Here is an 18896-nt window from a genome sequence, read left to right as displayed (position 1 = left end):
ACACACACACACACACTTGTGTCTCGCTACAATGTAACAGTTTTACCCTGCGACCCCCGCGCGCACCCTTGTCCCAGTGCCTTGGGTTCAACCCTTAAAAGACTGGGTGTTTCTGGGAGCTCAGGGTCCTGAGTAGGGTTGCATTCTCCAGGAGTCGCGACGGCCTCGCCACGCCCGGGCGGGACCTTCCCCACCCTGCCAGGTTGCACTCTTTCCCCTAGACTTTCTCTGCGCGCCTGCTCTCCCGGAGCTGTGCTCGGTGCCTCTGCGCTCATGCGCCCCCTCTTTGGCCCTTTGGGTCCATGCCTAGGGCCAGACGTGGATTGCGTTTGTCCCTCTTTCGGTTGAGGCATTGGCACGAACAGTTTGATGGGGCTTCCGTGAAACACGCTGCTCTGAACGCTCATACACGCTGCGGGAGGACACACAGACGTTCCCGGCTTCGCTTTCTCGCGCCGCGACACTTCGTAATTACCTGACAATGCGACATGGGGGTGTCCATTGTTCCCCTGCTTGTTATTGTGGAGTGTTTCTTATGACAGTGGTGGAACTTAAAATTACATATGTTTTAACTTACAAAAATAGAATGAATTCTGTGTGGGGATATGAGTTAGTTTTCCATTAAAATCTCAGTTTGGCCTGTCAAACGAAGCTCATTCTGGATATTACATTGCCTAATTTGCATTTTAGCGTTGTTTTGTTTCTTAAACGTCAAATTAGAGATATTTGGGAGCGTATTCCGGAGGGTTGATAACTCTACCTTGGATATTTTGCATTTTAGCATTATTTCGTTTTATAAACGCCAAATTACAAATACTTGGGAATGTACCCAAGAGAGCTGAGCAATTTCTCTCGCCTCTTCTATTCCTTATCTGGAGGAAGCGAGGGGAAGCTGCACTTCGCTCCTCGAGGCTCGGTGGATCCCAGGAGAGCCAGGAGGAAGCCAGAGTGAGCCACTGAACCAGGCTCCGCTCCTGCAGGGGGTCGGCGCGAAACTCTTGCCTCGAGAAATGTCAGAAGACCTGGGGCAGTTATCTGGGACGCCGAAAAGTCAAGAGAGGAGGATTGATGAGGCTTTAGGGAGCGCTCTGCGTACAGGCATTTACTATTCGAGATTTTTCTAGTAGCTTCTGGGAAGATACCCAGGTGTACACAGGTTTTGAGCCCCAGCCTTCTGGCCAGGTCTCGAAGCCAGCTGTTGCCCACAGCAGACCTAAGATGACCCACGCAGCAACGATGCCGGAAGGAGCACAAACCTGCTTGCGCTAACACTCCCCGGTTCCTGGGCATTACCGAGTGTGTGAGAGTGGGTGTATTTCTCAGTGAGAAATACCATCCTAATGCTCTTGCCAGGAGAGAGAGAAGGAGTTTGGGGGAGTTTTCAGTTTGAATATCATCTAAAACATCTGATAAATAATATGTGGGTGGGAATTTGTTTTCTGTGTTTTGTCCTCTTGGTCTTTAATGAGAAGTAGTGAGAAAACTTTTTTTTGACTTTTGAATATTCTAGAACTGTAACATATGTTGTAAAGTGCACACAAAGAGAAGCTTTTTGTCTTTGGGGAAACATATTTAAGTCCCCTCTGTTTCCTTTGGTGCCAGAACCATTACAATTGATTCACTGTTGTTCAGCTGATATCAAATAACAAGTTATATACCCCAAGTCCTAAGATACAGTTTCACAAGAATAAAATAAACAGAAAAGGTGAACTGTAGCCCAGAATTATATTTGGAGGCAGCTATACTTCCTTTAAAGAAAAGTATTTACTCTACGATGGTTCAGGCATTTAATAAAAATAATGATATTAATCAGCCACCTATTTCTTCACAGGCATATGTCCTCCAGAAAACTAAGTTGAGAATGTTGTATTAGAATCCACAATGCATACTTTCAGCAATAGAATGAAAGCTCATAGAGTATGTGTGAGGAAACTTAGTCTAGAATTAACTTCAGAACTAATGGTTGTTACACCTTGTTAATGACAAAGGTGTAAGTTTCTTTACGTATACTGTAGATGAAGACAATTATAATGAGAGTTGTTGCTTTATGAATTTGGACATACCATGAGGCCAATGTTCCCTGGATAACTTCATACAGTCTATAAGAGTGTAACCCTATGTAGATAGGAACAATCTCATACATTTCTCAGAAGAGCCACTCTTTTGCTACTATGACTTACCCTTATGCTCCCCAACCAGCAGTGCGCAAGCAAGTGCACATGCACGCGTGTGCGCACACATGCACACACACACACACAGACACACACACACACACACACAGCTCTGGACATAGAAAAAGTCTTCAATTTTCCCTTTACTATCCTACCACTCACCAAGATAGGTACAGGACTGACCTTTCATACATTCCTCAGGTATATTTTTATGACTTCATTTACTATTTAAGGTTACTCTTGATATTCATTCTAGCCTGATTTACCTGGAAAATACATCGGAGAGGGGATGGGAAGTTTCCACGGTGATCTGCCTTTGGCCTTCAACCTCTAAATCTGTTTCTTTGTTACCTCCAAGAACATTTAACTCAGAGGCCCTGTCCTCATGCCTTGTAAGGAATTAATAAGTATTTGTTGATTGATTAATATAACATAGTAACAAACCTACAGAGACTTTCCTATATATCGTTTGAAATCAATGCTCATCTTGAACAAGCTTTGAAGTCTAATCAAATATAGGGCTAAAATATGCAGAATAATTACTATGCTGAAAACATAAGAATTATCTCATTTAATATTCACAAAATTCTATGAGGCAGCTTCTACTGTTATCCCCATTTCACAGATGAGGCAACTAAGACTTACACAAGCTAAGTTATTAAGTCACAAGCTGGTATAAGTATTAGGATTTGAACATATAACTTCTGTCACTCTAGATTTGGGGTTATGGACACTTTGCTAATGTGCTTTAATGAATTTTTTTAACAATTTGTATTTTATCTAATTTAAACCCACGTTTTTCACTTTTTGACATCTCTGAGACTGTGATGATATCTCATAATGAATTCTTACAATTATGACAGCTTTTTTCCCCTCAGTGATATATAAAATAATAGCACATTTTCCAGTCAGTGGTATATTTGGTTATGTTGGGTTTCGCTGCAATAGCAAATCATCAGAAAATCTCTGAGACTCAGAACAACAAAGGTTTATAGTCCTTGCTCACACAAAGTCTGCTGAAGTTATGTGTGATTCTCCAGAGCAACTATCCTCCATGCGATGGCTTGGCATTGCATCTCCATACCAGCATTTGCTTCCACAGTTGCTACTACAGGGAAGATGGAACCCTGGAGGATCTCGCAACTAAATGCTCCAGCCTGGCTGAAATATATGTCACTTCTGCATCCAATCGATTGACTAGAATTAGTCATATTGCTCTGCCCAACCGCTAGGGAAGCTGGGAAGTTTACTCCTCCCATGTTTCCCAAAGGAGAAGAGAACTGAATATGGGTAAGCAGTTAACATTTGTACTACAAAGCCATCTTGATTCAATGAAATATGGTCATTAGGATTACTTATTGTAAAAATCAGGGATCTATTTTATTTAAAACCAGTGAGCAGCAATTGGCCTGGGATTTGTTGTATTCCACCTGAAACATGCTCGTGTCTAATTTCAAAACACGAAATTCAGAATCAGTTTCAAAAAGAACATTATGAAACAGTATAACTATACTGCTGTAGTTTTAACCAGGTCTTTGGAAGCGCCTGAAATCATACGCACAAAAAATTTATATACCAACAGCATTTTTTCTAGGGAATGGGTTCATATCTATCATCAGATTCTCAATTGGGATTCATAATTTATTCATTTATTTATTCAACAAACATGTATTGAGGTCACATTATATTCCAGGCACTGTTCTGGGTACGTGAGATCCAACAGCGAACATAACAGACAAGTTCCCAAATATCACAAAGTTTATAGTCTGCAGAGGGGACAATAAATAAGCAAACTAGTTACAAGGAAGGTCATTCTAGGTACAAAGAGGTGACATGAAAGAACAATATGATAGAAATTGGCAAAGGGTGGGCATAAGGATTAGGGGTCTACTAAAATGATAATGAAAGACCTTTATGTGGAGAAATTTTACCTGAAACAGGAAAGATGAGAAGGAACTGCCTATGCAGAGATCTTGGAACTCCGGAGAAAAGTATTCCGGTAAAGGAACTGAAGAATGGATGTGCTCAGTATGTTTGAGAAATTGAAAGGTAGCTGGAGTATAAAGAATAAGGAGGGGAGTGGTAGGAGAAATAGTGAAGGAGGAATGCAAAGGCCAGATTATAAGGGGCCTGTGGGCCATGGTAAGGGATCAGAATTTTAAGAGAAATGTGGACAAATGTACAGTGTAAAGAAACCTTCCTTTTCATGAGAAAGCCTAAGTTTCTTTCTGGCTTCACTATTTGTATGTGTGGATCATCTGGTCATCATTAGCTCTGCTATTAAACACTGAGTTAACCCAGCTAGGCACATCCCTGAGTGATTATTCCATTCTTTCTTTGCCCCCTTTGCCATGGTGTCAAGGTGAAGACCACAACCTTCCCAGAAGAATAGAGGCCTTCCTTCAGCTATAAGGATATAAGAAGCTCCCCAATTAGTCATGTCAAACAGACTCAAGTTTTTTTGCAAAAGAATAAGGGGCTTGGGGCTTCATCTTTTCATGAGGCCTTACACAAGTCATTTTACTTTAGTCTTCATTTGTGAAAAGAGAATAGTAAGTTACATTTCAGAGTGTTGTGTTAAGACCATATAATGTCCATTAAGGTGAACTAAATATAAAAATACAAATGTCTATATGCAAATGTGTATTATCTGGTCTTCTGAGGATCATTATTGCTTTACAATAGCCTGAATTTATATTGCTGACCTGAAAAATGAAAGTTACTTTATCAGCAAACATGGGTTTATTCAGGAATAGCAGAGAATTGCAATTCAGGACATGCAAGCTATGGTGAAACCATAGGCAAGTACACAGAACAAAGGAGAAGAACTTCCTTTTATAGAGGAAAGGAGAAAGTGGGAGGAGCTGCATATCAACAAAGAGTCCATTGGAGAAATCTGGGAGTTGGAAGTGTAGTGGCTTTTCATTGGCTGGATTGTGACAGTCTCTCATTGACTGTCGGGGAAGGAGAAAACTTTCCTCCTACCACGGTAGTGGAGTAGAAAACATCTTGTTGCAAATGCAAGGCACACCTCTTCTTATTTGGGAAAACGGACAGTGAGTGGTAGGGCATGAGAGCTCCCCCTACAGGCCCTCCCATCTCCAGTCTTGGTCGAGGTCTCCTTTACTGAGTTTCACAATAATACAGATGTGTGTCAACTTGAGGAAACCTGATACATGAGGAATAACAACCTACATAATAAAAATGCTCTTCATTTTCAATATAATGTACACCAGGATTCCTTTTAATAGTGATTTGCTAGAATGTGATATAATTTATAAAAATGAGATTGTCATATACACATTCAAAAACATTTCAGCTGTAGCCATTGAAGCAAGCATACTGATACCTGTAAATTTAAGGAAAGATCAATTTGAGTTCTAATTTTTAATTCTTATCCATTGAAGCACAGATCAAACCTCAGTATTTATTTATCTCAAGCACCTCTATGCTCAAAAACTAAAAGTTAAGCTCAGCTATCAATGTGTATGTTGAAATATAACAGTTTTAGGTGTAGAAATCCTGTGGAAATAAATGAAGACCACCCAAATAAGAACAAACAAAGGCTTTTTTAGAGAGAGGAAGTCAGCCACCATCACTTGCATTTGGCAAAGACTCAAAGGCGAGCATGAGAGTAGAAAAGCTTTATAGTGAAAAAAAATGAAAAGGCTTCAGGTGTACTCTAATGGGAGGTTGTTGGCATGGAGAAGCTGAAGGAAGGCCAACCAGAACATGGGCTGACTAGAAGCAGAGCATCATGTGTGATCAGTTTGGGGAGCATATTTGGCTTTCTCTAGTTGGTCCTGAGTTGGAAGGTGGTGGTGGTGAGGAACTGAAAAGCTGGCAGTCATTGACCAGTCCTAACCATTCTGGAAGATTGTGGTATAGAAGGTGGTTTGACTTCTCTGGTTTGTTGCTGCAGAAGTAATGGGTCAGAGTTCTGTTGTCTTATATGATCTGGCCATTGTCTATTTGTACAGTTTGTCTCTCAATGAGAAATTAATTTAGGTCGGACAACGGAGAAGAAACTAAATTGAGATGTAAGGCAGCTTCTATTTGTGGTCAGGTAATATTTTGATGTATTAAGAAGTGTTTTGTTTCGTTATGCTTGCTAATTCCTTTCTATCTCATGCACTCATTCATTCAAACTAGACTTTAGAATCCATTGCTGCAGGGTAAGAATATTATAAAAGAAATTCACAGAAAAATATGAATTGTCCATGACTTTTGAGATTTAAAGTGGACTTGTGAAATTCAAGGCAGGAAAAGTAGTTTGAGAGAAAGCTCTTTCTGAGTTTCAAAAGTCCAGATTTTGAGTATCAAGACCTGATGACCTGAAAGATTTAGATTATAAAGTTTATGTTGTAAAAGGCAGATTAGGGAAAAAATGGTAAGCCAAAGGATGTTTTCCCAATCCAGAAAAAGATCATAATTCTGTGTGGTTGAGAGAAAGAAGGAGCAAAGGAGCTTAGACGATGGAGAAGCTTCACTGTAGATTCCTAACCAGAACAACTGGAACATTTTCTATGTTTGAGGGAATCTGAAGGCAGTGGGCAGAGAGCAGAGGTGACTCCTGCTTCCCTTCTAAGATGGAGCCTGGAACAGCCCTGAGCCTTATAGGACAAAATAGCCCAGCACTGCGCATGCAGGCACAGCGGTATGAAGTGGGGGCAGGTACAGCGGTATGAAGGAGCCTGGGCGGACGGTCCTGAGGTGTCCATAAATACTCTCCACTCACCATAATGTGTGTGTGCTTCACGTGTGGCTAAGAGTGGAGCAAGCATGGCTCTGAGACTGCAAAATTGGAGTAGTCCCACACCCAAAATGTTTGATTAGCAACTTCACAAAGACTTCCATCTCAAAGGATCCTAGCTGGAGAGGCGACTCTGGCTGAGGAGTAAATGCCACCTACCCACCCACCTGCCCACCTGCCATGTAGATGCCAGCTGAGTGAGAGTAGTGTAGGGAGTGGGCATAAGAGAGGACCAAATCAACTGAGATGTGGTTTCATTTCCACTACCCGGTATAGCAGTCTTGTAAAACAGAGATTGAGTTCAGTTATAAAGAATAAAGAACATTGTAGCAAATACCTGAGATTTTTACACAGATACTTATAGCTCACACATATATTTACCCTATACCTCAAATTTGCTTTTAAGCAATTAAAAAATGGAGTTTTCTAACTTCTAAAGTAAATTTGAGGCATTATGTGCCTAATTATCTAATATTTAAATAGTAGTTCTCAAAGGAAACTAGTTTGGGGTAGTTATGGCCTTACTATCTTAATAAGACCAACTTAAACACAGAACGTTTTCAGCAATTAGTCAAAATTTTGATAAATATAAAATTTACCTTACCATCTGAGTTATCTTGAATTGTCATTGCCTTCCTTGATGATATCTATTGATGAAATCAGAACTCTTTCTTTGATTTATATACATACTAATATAGACTTACAATAATATATTTCCTTCAGATAAATAATCAAGTGCCATTAAAATTATTAGAACTCCAAGAATTCTATGTTGAGCAATATCATCGACTATTATGTATTGAATGCCTGCTATAAGCCAAGTGTTTTACACATTATGCCTTTTATTTCTCACAACTTAGGAGGGTGAGGCTAAGCGCAGGGTCACACTAGGAAGTGGCCAATTCAGGATAAAAATCCTCACTCTGCCAACTTCCAGACAGGTGAGGTATGCCTTCATCTACATGTGGCTGTCATGGATATTAAAATAGCCATAACAAAATGCTCAACATTTCAAATGTAACATACTACATTTTAATATTCTCAAAGCAAATATGGTATTCAGTAAATGCTCACAGAGAATTGATATCTATGTTTTGACCCACCTCCTTTGAGAAACATTACTTGTAGTAAGAATCATTTTTCTTTCACAGAAAATTTGTCTCCAATGTGCTGTTGGGCCATACGTTGTCTCTTTATTACATCCCAGAGGGAGAAAGTTAAGTGGAAAAGATTCTGCAGTTTAACTATGAGAGGATATTATACATTTCAGTGGAAGAAAAAAATTCATCAAAAGGTAAGTAGATAAATTAAGAATTCCATAATAAGTCTTGGGATATAGGCTGTGTATTTCTTTGCTTGTTTTTTAATTTCATTCAAGCTACGAAATTTGTATACCAGATGCTGAAGAAAGACTCTTGCGTCGACTCAGTTTTACCCTTTCCATCTGAAGTCAGTCGGTCTTTGGTGCAGCTTATCTCCTTTTGAGGGCCTGGAATTGAGGGAGAGCTGGCAAGGACAGAAGGAAGAGAAAAGATCCAGGTACAGTGACTGGAAGCTGCACCACCCAAGAAAGTCTCAGGATACACAACAGGGGAAGGCACTGAAGTCCTAAGCTGGAAAACAAAGCAAAACAAAACAAAGGCCCAGCATGGGAAAAGATGAAATGCAATACTGAACACAGAGTACATACTGAGGCATCTTTTTATATGGTGAATGGTAGAGTTTTGTGGCCTGAATTCATAGACAATAACATAGAATTTAATAATACGAAAGCTACTGTTTATTGAATACTTCTTGGACCAGGGACCATGCTAAGTACTTTATAGAGATTGTTTTACTCAGTCCTCACACAACCATTGGTTTTGGTCTCATTTCACAGATGAGGAAATGGAGGGTTGAAAAGATTAAGCATTTGCCCAGTAAGTAGGCCAGCAGTCTGACTCCAGAGTCTAGAACACTCTCTGCCACCTTATAGTGCCAATGTATTGCTGAGGGTTCTTATTCGCAAGCAACAAAAACAAACTCTAAAGGAGAAAAATGTTGGAGGAAAGAGGCCTCATAGATCTGAAGAGACTGAGAGAACAGCCTTGGAAAACAGGCAGGGATCCAAGGCTTCAAGGGGCCAGACCACAGGAAGACTATGCAAGATGCCGCCATCTCTGCTTCTGCTGCGCCACCGCTGGACATCATGCTGACCTCATCAGCTGCCCCAGATGCTCCTCCTTCATCTCTGGGTGCACAGGCCTGGGTGGGAGGATTCACTGCCAGGTGTTGGGGACCCTACTCCACATTCCAGGATGTGGGGAGAGTGAGAGTCAAACTCTTTGGAAAGCATGCTCCTACATCCCAAGATCACACTCAGTGATGTGAGGACAGATGGATTTGGACAGGCAAAAGAATGTACAATGCCCTCCCAGATTACCTACTGTAGCCACTTTGTAGCAAATCATTCCATTAGGAAAGTAAATGTAGGTCTGTTAAAATAATTTTGAAAGGTCAGGCAAGGTGGATTTGTGCAAATATTAAATACTGCAGATCAAAACCTGATTGGCCTAGAAATTCATCCTAATAGTGTTATTTGCAATCTCTAAATGCAAACTTTGAAAAGACAAATTTGGTGACCCATATGCTAAACATTAATTAATTAGAATGTTTAGGGAATGGAATGTTCTTATTAACTTAAATTTCTAACTAAATGTGATTAAGGCTTTTAAAAAACCCATAAACCTTTATATTTCAGATCTTGTCACTAGAATTCTTAATAAAATATTTGGCTTGTGAAGGCTTTGAAAAGCCTCAGAATTATTAATGCCAGAATTATTAATGTAGTTGTGAAGTGTAATGGGTGTAGACTGCTAAATGTGTACAGATTCCTAGGGTATGTGTTCCATGTACATTTCATTAACCGACTTCTGACATAATTTTGCCTTTTATTTTCTCCATTACATAAAAATTGGGTAATGAGGAGGAAATAAACTCTTTCCATGCAGATGTTGTATCTGCAGCCCACTAAAGCGAAGCACACTGCTAGGCACTGTAAACATGAGCATAAATAATAAAGGCATTTTAAAAGTGAGGCAGGAATTAAGATAATGGAATGACTAAATCTGAATGAGGGATAGAGGCAGCATCCATCTGAGCTGGGCTTAAGGATGATGAGGAGGATATTGTCAGATGAGGGAGAGAGAAGAAGGAGCACCATAGACAGAAAGAACAATCTGAAGCAAGGGGCCAAGATGTGAAAGTACAAATAGAGTTAAGAGAGAATGAGTTGGTGGGCCTAGGGTGAGTGTGTTAAAGGGGGCTATGAGGTTATTCCAAAGGTAGGATAAGACTCATTGCCAGTGGTCTCAAACACCATCCTAAAGGAGCATGGGCTTTTTCTGGGAGTTCTAGGAAGCCACCGAGTCTTTTTTAAGATGGAGGCAGTAAGATCATCAATGTGGAAAAGGAAGACCACTTCCATAACAGGTGAAAAGCAGAAGAGGCCAGAGATAGGAAGTTAGATAAGAGATGTTTGCAATAGTCTAAGTGATAATAAATGATGACTTAGATTAGTGCAGTAGCGATTGGGAGAAATTCTTTCTCTCTAAGATTTACCTTAGTGACAGGATACATAGGAATTGATATCTGATTAAACGTGATGGAGGTAGGGGGTTATGTGAAAAAATGAATGTTTGGATAATAGGGCCCATTGCCTAGTAAACATCTCCTTTTACAAAAACAAGAACAATAATCATTGCATTTCTAATTAGCTCATTGAATAATTGGAGCGGTAGATTCCAGTTTTGATAGATTATCTCTCCATCCTAGACCTAGTAAAGTAGATTGTCTGGAAGTGAAGACCAGTAATCTATATTTTTAAAGCTCACCAAATACTCTGATGATCTGTCAATTTGAGAAAGCACTGCAGCTGAAAATGTGAAAAGGAAGTGATACCCAGTAACATTAGATTCAGCAATATCTATCTTCTCAAGTCCTGTCAAATCCTTCTCTCCCTCTGAAACATATCCTGAATCTCACTACTTCTAATTCCACTGCACCCAACCTAATCTTAGGCCCATTTATTGATTGCCAAAACTAAGTAATTGCCACCTACCTGAGCTCCATGCTTCCACTCTCACCCCTGTGCAATCCATTCTCTACAAAGTGACCAAATCAATTCTTTAAAAATGTAAAACAGACTTTGCACACTCTTGCTTAAAGTGTTTCAGTGAATTCCTGTCATACTGTGGTGGTTTAAAGCCTGATTCCCCTTCCCTTGATTATGAGCTATACTTAGTGACTCACTTCTAAGAAATAGAATGTGACCAAACTGATGGTGTGTGATGTCCAAGATTAGAACATAAAAGACATTGTGGTTTCCTTCGTGCTCTTTTTTCTTGGATCACTTGGTTGGGGGAAGCCAGCTACTAGGTCATGACGACTTTCAAGCAGCTCTATGGAGAGGTCTGTATGGCAAAGAACTGAAATTCCCTGCCAATAGCCAGCAAGGAACTGAGACCTTTTGCCAATAGCCATGGGAATGAACCATCTTGTCAGGAGAGACTCTAGCCTCAGTAAAGCCTTCAGATGACTGTAGCCATAGTCAATGTCTTGACTCCAATTACCTGAGTATTCCTGAACCAGAACGACCTAGCTATGCGGCTCCCAAATTCCTGACCCTCAGAAACTCTGAGGTAATAAATGTTGGCTTTAAGCACCTTCATTTGGGGGGAAATCTATAAAGCAACAATAGATAAGTAATACACATACTTATAATATAATCCAAACTCTTTGTCATGCCCAGCAATACCCTACATACTCAGTATTCTGCCTATATTAATAACTTTATTTATCACTCATTTTGTGGAAAAGACTATTAGTTATCATTAACAACTATCTGTCTCCTCTTTGTTTAGAAAGTCACCAGAGTTTATCCAGCTACATGAATTCAAACTAACGACCTTACTTCCTCGCCTCTTTCACAGCTAGATATGGTTATATGACAAATTCTGACCAATAGGATATGAGCAGAATGATGTGTATAACTTCCAGTACGTCCTTTAAATGGAAAGAATATGTCTTCTCTTTTCCTTCCCCCTCATTCTTGCTGACTGGAATATCAGTATGGTGATAAAAAGATGGAAGCTGGACCAGCCATCTCAAGCAACAAGATGGAAGTCGTATGGTGACCATGGCAAAACAACAAGATAGAAAGGACTCAGATCCCTGATACCATTGAAACAGGGCTGTCTCTCTTGTCTTTTACATGAGCAAGACATAGGGCTCTATTTTGTTTAAGTCATTGTATTTTTGGGTCTCTATTACAACAGCCCACCTACACCTTAGCTAACACTCGGCAACTTATTCACCACATCCAACTCGTTCACCACGTTGGTTGTCTTTCTTCTCTTCTGCTACCCTGAAGTCTTTGTCTTTGCTATTCTCTCCTCTTGAAACACTTTTCCCCTGGGTCTCTTCATGGCTGACTCCTTGCTATCAGATTTCGCTGTGCCACCTAAAATACTCTCCCCTCAGTTATTCTATATTACTTAATCATGAAGAGTTCTATTCCTTTTTTTAAAACCATTTTTGTGGTTTATTGGCTGTCTGCTTTGCTAGACAGTGATGAGTTCTATTCTACATGGCACTCATCAGCACCTAAAATTTTCTCATTTATGTTTATTGTCTGTCACTCTCCACTGGAATAAAATCTCCATAAGATCAAGAACTTTGCCTTATTTCCTGCTGAATCTCCAGTGCCCAGAAAGTGCTTCTACATAGGTACTCTCTTAATATCCATTGTGTGAGTAAATAAACAAATGAATTAATAATGATACCAAGAACCTACTCCTTAGGTCACTTTTCATAATTCAGCCTCGTTTATCTGCTGAAATTAGGATAAATTAGGTAACAATAATGATTTAGGATTAACAAAAGAGTGTCAAAGAGTCTCTTTTACCTCCATTATTAACTGCTCTGATTTAATGAGGAAAAAGAATCATGGAAATGAATTTCAGCTTTGGGCATTTATAACCTAACTAAAAGAAATTTTTTTAAAGCTCATGAAAATATTATGCCTAAAGAACAGATTCTCTTAAATCTTAATGTAGATTATTGCATTACACTGACTCTAAGATGCCAACTATTATAAGACATGCCATTGTTTTGTGTACCCTGAAAAAAGAAAAAATGCTGCTGTTTTATATTGTGTTATTGTTCCCAATTTCTGCTCCTACTGCCTCTATCCAGGCTCATGGTGGGTGGAGTAACATCTCTCCACTCCATTGTCAAGTTGGCCACATGACTTGCTTTGGCCAATTGAATGTGAGCGGACATGCAAAGGCCATATCCAGGCAGCTTTAAATGTGCTTGTGAGGTTAAATTAAGCTTTTGCTCCTTCCTTACATCATGAGATGGTGGTAGAACAGTCTTGGATTGTGCCTTGTTCTTCCTCCTGGATTCTAAAACATGTGTAGCTGTGTAGAGATAAGCCAAGCCCAGTTAAATCAACCATAGCAAAGGCCAGTGGAGCCATCTTATATCATGTGAACAAGAAATAGGTGTCACTGAGATATTGATAATAACAACAGCCATGACAAACTACATGCCACCAATTAATTTCAGAGATATTAAAATGTAAACAGAAGCATGTCTTAGAATAAATAAAATATGGCATGTATTATATACGTTATATATCAGCACAAGATATATAGCAGGTGCTCGATAAATGTTTGTTGACTTGACATTATGTACATTATAATGTGGAGTCCATATTTTTAATGAGAGTCTTCTTGATAAATATATTTTTTAAGAATACCATATGTAACAGTATAATCTCAGGTATTAACTGTAATGGAAACTAAACTTTATATAACAAGCAAAGTTCAAAACTAAGAAAAAGATAAGCTGTGACTTTTCATTATCTCTCGTCTGTCTCCACCTCTCTACTACCTCATATAAATTTTTTTGACTTATACCCCAAAGTACTTCGTCTTCTATCTGTCCCCTTTCATAGCCCATACAGCTAGATATTAGTCTATTATTTGGGGGGATCACCAGAGAACAAATGTAGCAAAAATGGAGTTCAGTAGCCACTGGCATAAACATAAGACAAAATATTTGGATGCATGCTTATGTAACAAGTTTTTCACATATACTCCCAAACTGGATAAGAGGCTGAATAGGCAAAGGAGGGAAGGGAGTAGAACCACATATGCCACAAGCAGTATTAGAGAGATGTCAGCATTTGCCAGATAAAGTACCATTTATTGTCAATACCAGGGGCAGTGTGGAAGACATCTTGGAGCATTGCTCACTGTATATGGTCTAACACTAAATTATAAATTAATCGTAATATATAACTTGGATATATTTACCCAGAAAAAAATAGTAAAAATAGTGATGACAATGATGATGCCCGTGATGATGATGGTAATAATAACAATGTAATAGTAAATGTTAATTGAGCAGAGCTCTGAGTATATGCCTAGCACTAAGCTAAATGATTTACATAAATTATTTTATTTGCTCTTCACAATAATATTATGTGTTAGCTATTCCTGAAATAATGCTTTGTAACAAGCCACCCAAAAGCCCAATAACATACAGCAATAGGCATATTATCTTTCTCATCAGTCTGCAGGCCAACTGTGGTTTGGGTGATCTAGGCTGAGCTCTGCTGCATGGCTGTGATTCAGGCTGTGAATGGGGAGACTTGGCTCCAGGGTGTGTGTTGGGTTCTGATATGCTCCATGTCTTGTCATTTTGAGAGGAACACTACCTGGGGCGTTTTCTTCGCATGGTAATGGGAGCAGTGCAAGAGGGCGAGTGAAAACATGATGCTAGGCTTGGAACTAGCACAGTCACTTCTATCCACCTTCCATGACCAAGACCGACATTGATAGGAAGGAAAAAGATACTCTACCTCAAGGGAAATGGGACTGAATATTGACTGAACTATAATCAAATATATTATATAATAAGGTAGGTATATAGGTATATTATACCCATTTTACAAGTGAATAAAGACATATCTGCCCAAAGACATACAGCTAGGACATAATGAAGCCAAGATGTGAATCCAACCTGTCTGATTTCAGAGCCTAGGATCTTATCTATCACTCTATGTAGTTTTAACAAGCAAGACACCAGAAGGCATTACAAAAAGAAATATAGAAGCAGTGGTAATTTTGAAATAATAATTGGGACCTGAGGAAAAGAAGAATGATGTAAGATAAAAGACTCTATTTTGAGATCCTAATCAATAAAGATGATTTTCTCATTAGTTTTCATATTTGCAGGAGCTTCTATTGTAAGAATCCAAAGAAGGATGTGGGTTTATTTATTTTTAGATTCCCTCCACCATACAAATGTTAACATTTTATATAACTAAATACTACTTTTGTTACTTATTTCCTATCCACCTACTTTGAAACAAGGGAAATCTCATTTATTCTGGTAATTGTGAGTAATCTATAAAGTAAATTATGAGTAACACTATAAAGTGTCTCCTTGTAAAAACACTTGGGGGCTTCAATGAGAATCATATAAAACTATATTAAAAACAATGAAATCTGGTAAAAACATTATATTCAAGCCTTAAGAGGCTTACAAACAGTCCTGCATAGAAAGAAAAAAACGAAGGCACGATTGTAAATATGAGAACCAAGTTTCGAATGTCACAAACAAATCCTTTGATACTATTTTTAAGAAAGAGAAGAGAGGATCTGACATAGATGAGAGGCAGGAGGGAGTTCTACATCTATGGGATTTCAAGATTGAGATCTTGACCAGTTCGTGCAGCTTCAGTGTCTTGGAATGCCCACAGACAAGCTGTTTTTGAACTCCATAAGCTTTCTATAGAACAAGTACTTTAGAAGAATTATTTATCTTCTTTCTACAGTAGCAAAAGAATCTAATGTCATGAAATAGAACCCTAGATCAGTGCTACAAGTAAAACCCAAACCTACAGTAAAACTCCTATTTCTCACTCTAGCTTTCTCTATTATCATATGATTTCAATTTCAAATTGCAACCATGGTCATTCATTTCCCTTTAGTATAAGTCTAAAGCTAAAACATCTTCCAAAATATGAAACTAAATAATTATAACTTAAACTACCCATTTTTACCTTGTTTGGATCTTGATTTAAAGAAATCAACTATATAAAGTCATTTTGGAGACAATTTGAATATTAAGAATGTTGGTAATTTTATTAGGTGCAATTGGATCACGGTTACTTTTTATTAAAAAAATAAGTCATTATTTCCCATAAATAAATTTTGAAATATTTACAAGCAAAGTATTAGGATATCTGGAATTTGCTTTGAAATACTCTAATATTTTTAGGAAGAGGAGTGCAAAATGTCGATAATTGCCAAAATTGGATAATAAGTACATAGAAGCTTATTATTTTTTCCACTTTCATATAAAGTTTAAAAACTATAATAAAAAGGGAAAAGGAAAACAAAATTTAAAAACACCACAACAAAAAACAAACAAACAACTGTAAGAGAAATCTTATTCAGAAGATGTCTTCAACAGTGAACGGATTTCTCTCTAAAATGAAATAAGTTCTAAGCCATTTAACTTACAACGTCCTTAAAAAAAAAATCACCATAATATTCACAAGCAACAGAGCATTTCAATTGTCTTTTTATGTATATACATGTTTACACTATGTGGGTAAACTATGATTTCTTCTGGAATTAAAAACAGCTATTCTCTTAGAAGTATAAGAAGCAAACATACTTTATCTTTTTTTATTTATTTGAAGTTAGGAAGAACTACATTTGAGTAGTGAAGAATGAAGGGGGTTCACGTTGTAAGCCAGGCGCTGATCTAAGTACTTTATGTTTATGAACTCAAGCTAATATTCAAAATTACCTATTGATATAGGTATTGTTGTTCTTGCCATATTACAGCTAAGAAAATCTAAATGCTGAGAGCAAATTACATAATTTGTTCAATGTTGCACTATTGGTTAATAGCAAAGCTGAGTATTAAATGCAGAGCGTCCGACTCCTAGGTCTGATCCCTTAATCACCAAGCTCTGTCACTCTCCATGGAAAGAGTGTGTCTCTTTATGGAGTTGTTCTTTGTTTAGACTTTGAGGAGCCAGTTTCTTTCATTCTTAGAAAAATAAAGCAACTCTTTGACATCAGCATATCCCTTTTATTTTGTCATACACTTCAAACCAATCACTCCCAACATAGTCATACCAACCCTATAATATCCAAACATATATATTACAGATGTTTGTTTATGACATGATTTCAAAGAACAGAAAACATTACAGCAAGCTCTACCAATTGATTTAAACCAGGATAATTTTGAGAAACAGCTCTGACACTATAATAGTTGACAACCACATCTCTCTGATGTGGTCAGCTGTCAGCTTCTCGGAAATGACCTTACATGATTTTTCCTAATCACCTGATCGTCTCAGATGGTCTTTTGCAAATTCTTTTCAGCCCAGCAAGTTGATATTACTCCTTCCTTATTCCAAAGTTAATAATGGAATCTCTTTCTCTCTCATTTCAGATATATTATCTTTATTTGAGGAAAAAAATAGTTTTTAAAGGTCTCTTAAACTATGGGCCACATCATAACAAACTTTGAATATACTGACTTTAATTTGGGGGACTTTTAATAGCTATTTCTAGAAAGAAATTAGTTTGAGTCTACATGGGGCTTCAAATTGACTTATTTAACTGAATTGGTCATTGAACTTATGAAAAGAATGGCTTGACTGAGTTTTTTAGTAAATTTGTGAAAAGTGACTTCTTAGAATTAACGAACCATACTGATTTGATTGTTCACCATAGATACATTCATCCCTAAAAAAAATTTTCTTATTTTAAAAGAAAACTAAATTTTAAGACAAAGGACGTATTTTCAGGTAATTTAGGGGTTATATTTATTACAGATCAGCAGTTACTGACAAGATGCCTTGACAACGCTATAGTTTGAAGTCATCAATCTTTATATATATAATAAATGCAATATGTCCTGACTCTTTTATACCTGATATTTCCTATATATACATTCTATGCAACAAAAGAAGGGTTTTTCTGTATATAGAATTCTATCGGAATTACTCTAGAACTCTAGGGAATGGAGTCTGACCTATATATATATATATTTAAAAGGAGATAGAAACAAAGAAAGAAATGAAAGAAGGAAAGAAGAAAGGAAGGGAGGGGCAGAGGTGGAGGAGGGGGAGAAGGAGAGGGAGAAAGAACCAATAAGAAATAACAAAAAAATACTGGTTTATAATTTTTATAGAATAGTGATTCTCAACCCTGGCTTCATATGATTGTGGTAACTTTTTGATCTTCATGAGAAATGTTTAAATAGCAATGGAGAACTAGCTAAACTTGTAATGATGGAGACATTCTCTACTCTGGGCTTCCTGATCTTATCATAAATAAAATACAACTCAAATAACTTTGAATTTGAGTGGGATGGTGGAATGAAGATGGGAATGAAGAATAAAGACCTAGTTCATTCATTATTCATCTGACTAACAAATATTTATTTGGTGTCTATTTTTTATCAGACACTGTATTAAGAGTAAGGATACAATAGCAAACAAAACAATGAAAGAAGAATGATAGGACCTGCTCTGAAATCCTTCTAGTGGGCCTCAAGCTTGAATTTGTGTTAATGCCAAGATCAGTCAGGTTGGTTGGAGGAGAGACAAGAGACAAAGAGAATGAAATGACCATAAGGACCAGATTAGCCTACTAGTTAATTTCATTGACGGAATGAAAACTTTTTGATATTTAACTGGACCCAAGAGATCATCTACTTTTGTTTTATAGATGAGTAATTTTAAACTCAGAAAGGTTAATAACTAGCCTATGATCATACAGTTATTAAGGACAGAGCTGCTGAACCCAGATTGCTGGCCATTTTATGCTGTCTATGTTCAAGTAAAAACCTTCTCAGCAGATCTTCTTTCCTTCCTTCCTCCCTACCTCCCC

The 18896-nt window shown here is 37.9% G+C and overlaps 1 long non-coding RNA gene across 2 annotated transcripts; it reads left to right on the top strand.

Moving 5' to 3' along the window:
* Positions 1-7: 7 nt before the first annotated feature.
* On the top strand, positions 8-9706 carry LOC120608017 (uncharacterized). 2 transcript variants are annotated; one of them, XR_005654286.1, is made up of 3 exons: positions 8-3461; positions 8076-8218; positions 8323-9706. It is a non-coding gene; the product is annotated as an uncharacterized LOC120608017 (long non-coding RNA). The 2 variants fall into 2 exon arrangements; XR_005654288.1 differs by having other exon boundaries at positions 8303-9706.
* Positions 9707-18896: the final 9190 nt, after the last annotated feature.

This window comes from Pteropus medius, unplaced genomic scaffold, assembly GCF_902729225.1.
Source record: "Pteropus medius unplaced genomic scaffold, Ma_sr-lr_union100, whole genome shotgun sequence".
In the NCBI taxonomy this organism is placed as follows: domain Eukaryota; kingdom Metazoa; phylum Chordata; class Mammalia; order Chiroptera; family Pteropodidae; genus Pteropus; species Pteropus medius.
The sequence above is the reverse complement of the archived record's forward strand: the minus strand, read 5'-3'. Positions and strand labels throughout refer to the sequence as shown.